The 11,496-nt window shown below is 44.9% G+C and overlaps 1 non-coding gene across 1 annotated transcript; it reads left to right on the top strand.

The window, feature by feature from the left end:
• Window positions 1–10,569: 10,569 nt before the first annotated feature.
• On the top strand, window positions 10,570–10,705 carry LOC120987445. The gene has a single exon (XR_005776046.1). It is a non-coding gene; the product is annotated as a U8 small nucleolar RNA (small nucleolar RNA).
• The last annotated feature ends 791 nt before the right edge of the window (window positions 10,706–11,496 follow it).

Below are 11,496 nucleotides of genomic sequence, written 5' to 3'. Positions count from 1 at the left end.
AGACCAATCTGAGTGAATACGAACCAGAAGTCAAGGAGACCAGTCTTCGTGAATGCAAACCAGGACTAAAGAACACCACAAATTTCTCTTTTTTTTTTCTTTTGAAGTGAACAGAAAAGGTAGACCTATGGAATGTAACAAACCAACAAGGAAAGAAACGTAAGCCTGAAAGGAAAGCAGCTGTGTTTATCGGAAGAGCAGTATCAGAGCGGTGCACCGTTTGCCCTAGTAAGAATACTGAGTAACCATAATGTAGCAATGAAAGGAAATGCAGCTTTAAGTGGAAGCAGAGTATAACACGTAATGCAAGAACAAGTAAGTGAATGGAGCTCTGGATGTGAGTGGTGTCTAAAACATGGTATGGGCACAGCTCTGAGTACGAGCATGAAGAGCATGGTATAAAGCAGCCGTATGAAAGCAATCTGAAGTGAGCAGAGTATTAACATAACGCAACAGCGGACGTATGAACGCAGCTCTAGTAGTGAATGGTGTATAGGACAAAATGTAAATGCAGACACACAGACGTAGTTTTGAAGGTAACAATCCTAACCACAATCATTCGACCATTAGCGCCCAACCCCCTTCGTCCCAGAACACTGCAAATCGCGGACCGCAGTGCGAGTCCTGTGCAGCAAGGTCGATACTACCGTGAGCGCCAGCATTCACATGGCACCTTTTGCTGTTTACCAAGATGTGAACGAGCTGTCACACAATGCTGCAGTTTTGTTTTGTTTTTTTGTTTTTTTTAAATCGACCATTGATCCATATTTACCATCACTTAACACAGCATGCATATCTTGAGCCCCCTGCAGACACGCGCCCCACATGTGAACTAGGTATCGGAAAACATACAACCATGCCTACTCGAAGCACATGCTACCCCAATAACTGTATGCAATGGCCCCACCAGGCCTCTGAATAGCCAGACAAACAATACTAACAACCATGGTTCGACCATTAGCGCCCAAACTCTGCTTCTTCCCAGAGCGCTACATGTCGCGGACCGCAGCGTGGGTCCCGTGCAAACCACTCCGATCCTACCATGAATACCAGCGCGCTCCTGAGATATTCTGCCGTCGCCCAGCCGTAAGGAGCCTCCACACCATGCTGCTGTATCCTAGATCTGACCCAGAGGTAGTGAAATCAGCGTCAGCCTGGGCCCACAGGTACCTATAAATAGCCTAGTAATCAGCCAGCCTGGGCCCACAGGTACGTATGAATAGCCTTGTAATCAGCCTCCCCTCCCACAAATGCAGCAATATCTTGCTTATACATATTTGTAATTTCGAATTTTTTGGGGGCCAATGAGCAGGCTGCAATGTCTTTGTCTGAGCTTAGCAACCAATAGGAAAGTTGCCTACCCCTTACTGTGCTCTCTGCTTTCCTGTGTCATTGCATTAGTTAGTCAGTGTAGGTTAGATAGTGATATAGTGTAACTGATAAGTTCTGCTGTCCATATATACCTGCTACATACATAATGCTGTGATGTCACAAGTTCACGACAATACTTAGTGCACCAATCACTAATAAGTAGTCAGACCTGTTAAAATGTGAAGTTGTACGTATTGCACCAAAATATTCGCATCATTGGTGACGATTTCACAATCGCGAACATATTGAGGCACTCTATCTGCATATAAAGCTATTGTAATGTTCTGCCGTGCCAACCATTTTCTCCAGTCTCAGGAAACTTCTAGCAGCTTCAAAAAATATAGCAACAGTGACCCACGCCTGTATTTTGAGCGCATTACACAAATATTACATTACCGTATTTTCACGATCAAGAAAATAACCTCAAACTTGTGAATTCTCAAATATATGATGATTAGTGATGAGCGGCAGGGGCAATATTCGAATTCGCGATATTTCGCGAATATTTGGGCGAATATTCGCCATATATTCGAGAAATCATGATCTCCAGGCATTATTTTCTTGATTGCGAAAATTCGCATAACATTCGCATGAACTGGTATTTTAAAAAAAATCTAATATTCGCGATTACGAATATATTTTGCGATATTCTAAATATTCACAAATTCTCGAAGTGCCGATATTCGCGATTAAAATTCGCAATTCAAATATTCGTGATCAACACTAATGATGAATATTCTACCAAATATTCGTGAAATATCACAAATTTGAATATTGCCCCTGCTGCTCATCACAAGTACTTACCAGCTCTCAGTACAGAGTAGGATACAAGGTGCTTCCGTGAGCTGCCTTGGATGAGGCTTAGAGGAGATACTGGCTCTCCTTAAGGAGACCAGATGTGTATGAAGACTCAGCAGCAACCTTATATGGGGAAACAATATGCAAAGAAGTATCTTCCCGAAAAAAAAAAAGAGATGCAGCTTGCTAGCCCCCCAACTCAGCTGTCTCTGAATAAATTTGTGACTTGGCTTTTTTTTGTGTCATGCTCCAAGGCTCACTGAAAAGTCAAACATTGACTCATAGAGAGCCACTTCCAATAGGTGGTGCCAGCGAGATATCTCTTTGCATATTGCTTCCCATGAAGCGCTGCCACTAAATCTCCATACAAAGGTCTCCTTAAGAAGAGAAGGTTCCTCCTGAAAGCTGGTCTATTCTATAGAACTATGTTAATGAGTGAGTGTAGTGCAAGTTGTGTCTGGGTTCTGGTCTGAACCTGGACAATGCCTTTAGCGGGATTGTGTGTGTGTCTTCAGTCTATTTTTTTAAGGAAAAACAGCCTTCTATGCAGGATCTGTTCTTCTGCCAGAGCAGGGGAACATGGTTATAAGGGAAAATAATAGCATTCTGAATACAGAATGCATAGTAAACTAGCGCTGGAGGGGTTAAAAAAATAAATAAATAATAATTTAACTCACCTTAGTCCACTTGAGCGCGTAGCACGGCATCTCCTTCTGTCTCCTTTGCTGAACAGGACCTGTAATGAGCATTAATTACATGTAAAGGACCTTTGGTGACGTCACTCCGGTCATCACATGATCTTTTACCATGGTGATGGATCATGTGATGACCGGAGTGACGTCACCAAAGGTCCTTTACCTGTAATTAATGCTCACCACAGGTCCTGTTCAGCAAAGGAGACAGAAGGAGATGCCAGCTATGCGATCAAGTGGACTAAGGTGAGTTAAAAATTATTATTATTTTTTAACCCCTTCAGCGCTAGTGTCACAACCAGACAGTTGAGAAGCTCTGACAGGAGCCTTTCAGATCCTCCTCCTTGAATTTCTTTGTTTTGGTTGAGTTCCTCATCTCGTTAGTCTATCTCAGCTGTCATGCAGTTGGACTGATTGCTGCCCTTTAAGTTCCTCCCCAGAATGCAGTAGTGTGCGGCTTATACAACTTCCTGGAGTGTGTGTGCATGCTGTTCCTAGTTCTCAGTCCACAGTCCCCAGTCGTCTGCAAGATAAGTGCTGTTTATGTATTTATGATTTTCTGTTTTCTGGATCCAGCTGACCCTCACTCCCTCCGTGTCTGTGTAGGGAGCTGGTGGTCGTATCCCCTCACTATTGTAGGGTCTTCAGGTGTAAGATAGTCGAGGAACGTGGATATGCGCCCATCCACTTTTGGGGTGGTCGCATAGGCTGAGCAATAAGGGAGAGCGGCAGGTCTCATGCAGGGGTCTCCCTTTTGTTCCTTAGTTGTGGATCCAGTGAGTCATTGTTTATATTGTATTGTCTTGTTTCCTGTACACCATCCGTGACATTATAAGCCGCCAAAACCGTCTCAAGCATGGATCCGGTTTCACTTTTGGCTGAGCGCTTCCAGGGTCTTTCATTGGAGGTAGCTGATCTCCGTAAGACTTTTTCTCCGTTTCAAGTGACCGGTTCAGCTTGCGTTCATGGAGTTTGTTCTGAGCCTAAGATCTCGCTCCCGGATACGTTCTCCGGGGGTAGTGAGTATTTTGTGCGTTTTAGAGAGGCTTGCAAACTCCATTTTCGCCTTCTTCCCCATTCCTCTGGTGATGAAGAACGGAGGGTGGGGATCATTATATCGCTGCTCAGGGGTAACGCTCAATCCTGGGCCTTTTCGCTGCCGGAGGGGGCACGGCCCCTCCGTTCAGTGGATGAATTCTTTTTAGCCCTGGGTCAGATATATGATGATCCGGATCGTATTGCTCTGGCTGAGTCTAGACTACGTCTGTTATGCCAGGGTAAACAATCCGCAGAGATATACTGCTCAGAATTTCGGAGATGGGCAGCTGATACTGGTTGGAATGATGCTGCACTCCGAAGTCAATTTTGCCATGGTCTTTCAGAGGGATTGAAAGATGCATTTGCCTTTCATGAGAGACCTACCTCCTTGGATTCTGCTATGTCTCAGGCTGTTCGTATTGACAGGCGTCTTAGAGAGAGAGGAGAGATCTCTCCTTCCTGTCATACTCAGTCCCGGGACAGTGCAGCGGTCTCATTCTGTGCGCAGGGGTCTCAGTCGCTGTGAGCCCCTTCTGAGCAGGAGCCCATGCAGCTGGGGTTGATTGCCTCTGACAATAGAAGATTCAGCCCGCATGGGAGGGTTTGTTTTTGTTGTGGAGGTATAAATCATTTGGCAAATGTTTGTCCCTCTAGGAGATTCAGGCAGTCTTCTGGGAGTAATAAAGAAACAAAAAGGAAAAAATCTTTTAAAAATGTTCCGTCTGTTACTATTGGCAGGGTTGAGGCGGAAATTGAAGGTTTTCCGTTTGCTTGTAGTTCCCGTTTTGTCCTGCCTGCTAGGGTGGCGCTAGAGAGCAAGAGCATTTTTTGTGAGATTTTTGTGGATAGTGGAGCAGCTGTCAATCTCATTGATAATCAATTTGCAATAACTCATGGTTTCCAGGTATGCACTTTGGGAAAGGATATTCCTGTTTTTGCTATTGATTCCGCTCCACTTTCTCAGAAATCATTAAAGGGCATAGTTCACAATATTCGTTTAATTGTGAGTGATGCTCATGTTGAGGATGTGTCATGTTTTGTCCTTAGCGGTTTGCCTACTCCTCTAGTGTTGGGGCTACCCTGGCTCACTAAACATAACCTCACCATTGATTGGCAAGCAAGGCAAATAAATGGATGGAGTGACTTTTGCAGAGAGAATTGCCTCATGACATCTGTTTCTGAGGTTTCTACTAAGACTGTACCACCTTTCCTCTCTGAATTTTCGGATGTCTTCTCTGAGAGTGGAGTTCAGGATTTGCCCCCGCACAGGGAGTACGATTGCCCTATTAATCTCATCCCAGGCGCCAAACTGCCTGAATCTCGTTTATACAATCTTTCCCAACCTGAAAGGGTCGCTATGCGTGCTTATATCTCTGAGAGTCTGAGAAAAGGACACATACGACCCTCGAAGTCACCTGTTGCCGCTGGTTTTTTCTTTGTTAAGAAAAAAGATGGTTCTTTAAGACCTTGTCTGGATTTCAGGGAGCTGAACAGTATCACTATTCGTGACCCTTATCCGCTTCCTCTAATCCCGGACCTGTTTAACCAGGTTGTTGGGGCTAAAATCTTTTCCAAATTAGACCTAAGAGGGGCATACAACCTGGTCAGGGTCAGAGAAGGAGACGAATGGAAGACGGCTTTCAATACCCCTGAGGGCCATTTTGAGAATTTGGTTATGCCTTTTGGTTTGATGAATGCCCCAGCCGTTTTTCAGCATTTCGTGAACAGCATTTTTTATCATTTAATGGGAAAATTTGTATTAGTGTATTTGGATGACATTTTGATTTTTTCTCCTGATTTCAAGACTCATAAGGAACACTTACGTCAGGTCTTGCTCATCCTGCGGGAGAATAAATTATACGCGAAACTGGAAAAAAGTGTGTTTGCGGTTCCAGAAATTCTATTTCTGGGGTTTCTTCTCTCCGCTTCTGGTTTTCGCATGGACCCCGAGAAGGTCCGCGCTGTGCTTGAGTGGGAGCTTCCTGAGAATCAGAAGGCGCTAATGCGTTTTTTGGGCTTTGCCAATTATTATTATAATTATTATTACAGGAAATTTATTTTGAATTATTCCTCTGTTGTTAAACCACTCACTGATATGACCAGAAAGGGGGTAGATTTTTCTTCCTGGTCGGTAGAGGCGCGTAAGGCCTTTTCTAATATCAAGGAGAGTTTTGCTTCCGCTCCCATCCTGGTACAACCTGATATTTCGTTACCCTTCATAGTTGAGGTTGATGCTTCTGAAGTAGGGGTGGGTGCGGTCTTGTCTCAGGGTTCCTCTCCTGCCAAATGGCAACCATGTGCCTTTTTCTCGAGGAAACTCTCCTCCGCAGAAAGAAATTATGATGTGGGAGATAGGGAATTGTTGGCCATCAAGTTGGCTTTTGAGGAATGGCGCCATTGGCTAGAGGGAGCCAGACACCCTATTACCGTGTTTACTGACCATAAAAATCTGGCCTACTTGGAGTCAGCCAAGCGTCTGAACCCGAGACAGGCCAGTTGGTCTTTGTTCTTTTCAAGGTTTAATTTTGTTGTCACGTTCCGCCCTGGGGTTAAGAATGTGAAGGCAGATGCCCTGTCACGTTGTTTTCCGGGAGGTGGGAATTTTGAAGACCCGGGTCCCATTTTGGCTGAAGGTGTGGTGGTCTCTGCTCTTTTTCCTGAATTGGAGGCAGAGGTGCAGGCAGCCCAGTCAGAGGCTCCTGATCTTTGTCCTCCTGGGAGGTTGTTTGTGCCTCTCGCTTTGAGACACAAGATTTTTAAGGAACACCACGATACGGTCCTTGCTGGGCACCCGGGGGCAAGAGCCACACTGGATCTCATCGCTCGGAGATTCTGGTGGCCTGCGCTTCGTAAGTCGGTTGAGAGTTTTGTGGCAGCTTGCGAGACTTGCGCTCGTGCCAAAGTCCCTCATTCACGGCCATCAGGTCCTCTCCTTCCCTTACCCATTCCTTCCCGTCCTTGGACACATCTGTCCATGGACTTCATAACGGACTTGCCTCGTTCCTCGGGGAAGACTGGGATTCTGGTGGTGGTGGACCGTTTTAGCAAAATGGTGCATTTCATCCCTTTTCCTGGTTTGCTAAGACGCTGGCGCAGGCATTTATTGACCACATTGTCAAATTGCATGGTATTCCTTCAGACATAGTCTCTGATAGGGGCACGCAGTTTGTTTCCAGATTCTGGAAGGCTTTCTGTTTTCGCTTGGGGGTTCGGTTGTCATTCTCTTCTGCTTTCCACCCGCAGTCGAATGGCCAGACAGAGCGCGTCAATCAGAATCTGGAGACATATCTGCGCTGTTTTGTGGCGGAGAATCAGGAGGATTGGTGTTCTTTTTTGTCCCTTGCTGAGTTTGCTTTAAATAACCGTCGTCAGGAGTCCTCTGATAAGTCACCATTTTTTGGTGCATATGGGTTTCATCCGCAGTTTGGGACTTTCTCGGGAGAGGGGTCTTCTGGTTTACCTGATGAGGACAGATTCTCCTCGTCTTTGTCATCTATTTGGCAAAAGATTCAGGATAATCTAAAGAGCATGAGTGAGAGATATAAGCGTGTGGCAGATAAGAGACGTGTGCCTGGTCCGGACCTGAATGTTGGTGATCTGGTGTGGTTGTCTACCAAGAATATCAAATTGAAGGTTCCCTCCTGGAAGTTGGGTCCTAGGTTTATTGGGCCTTACAAGATCCTGTCTGTCTTCAATCCTGTTGCCTACCGTCTTGATCTTCCTCAGACTTGGAAGATCCATAATGTTTTTCATAAGTCCTTATTGAAACCTTATGTTCAACCTATTGTACCCTCGCCTTTGCCTCCTCCTCCGATTATGGTTGATGGAAATCTTGATTTTCAGGTCTCTAGGATTGTGGATTCTCGTCTTGTCCGCGGTTCCCTCCAGTACCTCGTTCATTGGGAGGGTTATGGTCCTGAGGAGAGGATGTGGGTCCCAGTGACGGACATTAAGGCCACTCGTCTCATCAGGGCTTTCCATAGGTCCCATCCTGAGAAGGTGGGCCCTGAGTGTCCGGAGTCCACTCGTAGAGGGAGGGGTACTGTCACAACCAGACAGTTGAGAAGCTCTGACAGGAGCCTTTCAGATCCTCCTCCTTGAATTTCTTTGTTTTGGTTGAGTTCCTCATCTCGTTAGTCTATCTCAGCTGTCATGCAGTTGGACTGATTGCTGCCATTTAAGTTCCTCCCCAGAATGCAGTAGTGTGCGGCTTATACAACTTCCTGGAGTGTGTGTGCATGCTGTTCCTAGTTCTCAGTCCACAGTCCCCAGTCGTCTGCAAGATAAGTGCTGTTTATGTATTTATGATTTTCTGTTTTCTGTATCCAGCTGACCCTGACTCCCTCCGTGTCTGTGTAGGGAGCCGGTGGTCGTATCCCCTCACTATTGTAGGGTCTTCAGGTGTAAGATAGTCGAGGTACGTGGATATGCGCCCATCCACCTTTGGGGTGGTCGCATAGGCTGAGCAATAAGGGAGAGCGACAGGTCTCATGCAGGGGTCTCCCTTTTGTTCCTTAGTTGTGGATCCAGTGAGTCATTGTTTATATTGTATTGTCTTGTTTCCTGTACACCATCCGTGACAGGCACTATGTGGGCGCAGTTTGGCACTATGGCTGCAAATTTATACATATGTAAAAAGTGGAGATTTTTACTAGTGCAGGTTTTGAAAATCTGGCAAATTGCCCCTTTATTATCTCACACAAACTTCAGAGTGTTAGGCTGGGTTCACACGGGCGTTGCGGGAAAATGTGCTGGTGCGTTGCGGGAACACCCGCGATTTTTCCGCACGAGTGCAAAACATTGTAATGCGTTTTGCACTCGCGTGAGAAAAACGCGCATGTTTGGTACCCAAACCCGAACTTCTTCACAGAAGTTTGGGCTTGGGATCAGTGTTCTGTAGACAGTGTATAGCCAATATTATTTAATAATTATGTATAAATCAGGGATAATATCTGACACTGGAAAAGCTGGGTAATAACGCAATGTAGATCGTGAGTTATTACCCAGCTTTCCCAGTGTCAGATATTATTCTAGTGCAGATCGCGAATATTCTAATCGCGAATTTTCCATGCAAAAGGCTACACTAATAAGCTTGTCATAAGACTCAGTCTAATATTCTTGTCAGAAGACTATGAAACCAATAGAGGGCACTACTGAGTTATGAACAGTGCCCTCTATTGGTTTCATAGTCTTCTGACAAGAATATTTGTCTTGTCATAAGACTGTGAAACCAATAGAGGGCGCTGTTCATAACTCAATAGTGCCATCTATTGGTTTTCATAGTCTTATGACAGCTGAAAAACAAGGCAGATTCTGCTCATTTGCATGTCTTTCCCATATGTCCATGTTTATGCAAATTAGTTTATACATGACAAAACTGTATAGAAAGGTTATTGAGTATTATGTTAGGACAATCGGAAAACTTTTTGTCGCCCTAATGATATTGATCTAGGTGTGCAGGTCCACCCAAGCCATCCAACACATGCAAAATAGCTTTGAGGTTTACTGGCTCTCAGTCAGATGAGAGCTGGTTTGGAATATCTCATATTGCACAAGGCTGCCGTCTGTCTCATGGATAGCTGGATGGCTTACATATACCTGGCTTTTGGAACACAGCCTTTGGGTGGTTGTACGTAATAGGAGTCTAAGATGCATCCAGCCATTCTCTTAATGCTATTTCCAATTCCAAATGGGGTTTCCATCAATTTCTAACCTTGTTTTATAAACCAGACACTCTCTTCTCTTCTGAGCAGGGGGTGCCTGATTGACTTCCATTGTACTCGGGTGCTCTGCGGAGTACACTAATATAGCAATGTGTTTGGGCTGAACACCTGAATACTTTGGTGCTCGCTCATCACTAATAGTAATTAATTGTATCTGCTTTCTCTGTGGGGAGTCCAGACATTTAGAAACGTCCTTGAGGAGTCATATGTGAACCTACTAGCTGTCCTCAAATAGTTCAACATTACAATCATATATAGCCCCGAAATACATGTTTTTCTCTACAAATAACTGTGTATGCTTGTAAGGGGGTCAGACATTTTTGGCCCTTAGTGCTATGCTTGGCTCCCTATTATAGGACGGTATAAAACAAAGTGTTCTAGCTGGTCTTTGTGGGGTCCAGGAGTCAGAAAGTGAAAGTCGGCTACCCCTCTCCACTGTGGTACTCAGTTCTTTTTTGGACCTGAAGTGGGCACAATGAGGAAGGAGAACATCAGAAGAGACATCACTGAATGTAAGAGTTGTGTGGTGCTGTATTCTCCTGTATGACTAGTAGCATTGTATGTAATGTCCATCCAAATATGTATTTAGTAGGGCTGGGGGAGGAGATGGCTTGAGAATTTGGAGCAGCCCCATTTAAATTTTTGCTTTAGGCAGCAGACAATCTAGAAGAGAATCTGCCCTACCCTATCATTCATCAGCCAAATTGTTCATCTTTCCCTCATGGCTGATTTCCCATCATTCTGTGTGATGACCAGGCCCCGGAGATGATTTATCTTGGTGTCTTCACCGTATCGTCCAGAGGCTGCAGCAGGAGACATCACTATGGACGTTATACTGGAGACATGGAGCTCCCAGTACTGCCCAGTGTATAGTTATAGTATATATCACACGTCTCCCTAATGGTGCAGAGTCCCTCCATGTGTGCACCCCCAGCTCAGCCCATATCTCATCAGTGAGGTTACTCCTTACCTGTTCCTCCACATGGGGGCGCAGTACATGATGAATGGAGGAGGCTGAGTGTGTGATTATACAAGACTCCTGCACCCCTTGTCCTGACAGCTCAGGGGGTGTTATCTTCTGATACTGTGACCTCATCCATGTGAATATCTTTCTGTGTGTGATATAAAGTATTGAAAACCGTAATAAATTCAAGATTGGACTGTTTTATAGTGTGTTTAATTTTTTTTTCATGCAGTTATTTAAATAATTTTGAGGCTTAGTTTTGGTAAATGGGATTTTATTTGTGTACTTGGGAAAATATAAAAAGAAAAAAGGCTGTTTTTCATATTTTATAGCACAAATTATCTTCCTTTGTCATTCCAGTGGGCAGGTTTGGGGTGGCCTCAATGCTACACTGATACCATTGAGGTGTCACCATGTGTTGCTGCTCTCTGGGAGGACAGAAAGGTATGGTGCGCCACAATGGTAAATACTGTAAGTCCAGAGAGTCAGGGTCTGCAATAAACCAGTGTGCTTCATTACTGGAGGAACTCCAATGCACTGAGCTAGCTTCTCCAGTCTCCTCCCTGGCAGAAGAAGGGTTTGATGCTCAGAAAACGCCTGAGCTAGCTGTCCCTCTCTCGCTCTCATATGGCTGGTATTATGGTCAAATGCTGGTGATCCAGGGTCTGTGGCAGAGTATCCCAGTCTCAGCCTCTTCCTCTGGTCACTCACGTAGTCTGGCAGAGTCTCTTCTTCTAAGCAGTGATCCCTAACTGGGGACATCTAGAGGCTCTGACTGCTCTCCTTATACACATTTCTGGCTGAACTAGAATCTTCTAGTGGGAGGGGTAGAGTGGAAAAATACAGCCTAAATAGATACAATGTTACAATTTCCATCTGTCATAGACTTGCATTAGAACTTCAATAATAG

Source organism: Bufo bufo, chromosome 1, assembly GCF_905171765.1.
Source record: "Bufo bufo chromosome 1, aBufBuf1.1, whole genome shotgun sequence".
NCBI classification, from domain to species: Eukaryota; Metazoa; Chordata; class Amphibia; order Anura; family Bufonidae; genus Bufo; species Bufo bufo.
Note: the sequence above shows the minus strand (reverse complement) of the source record. Positions and strands in the feature narration are given on the sequence as shown.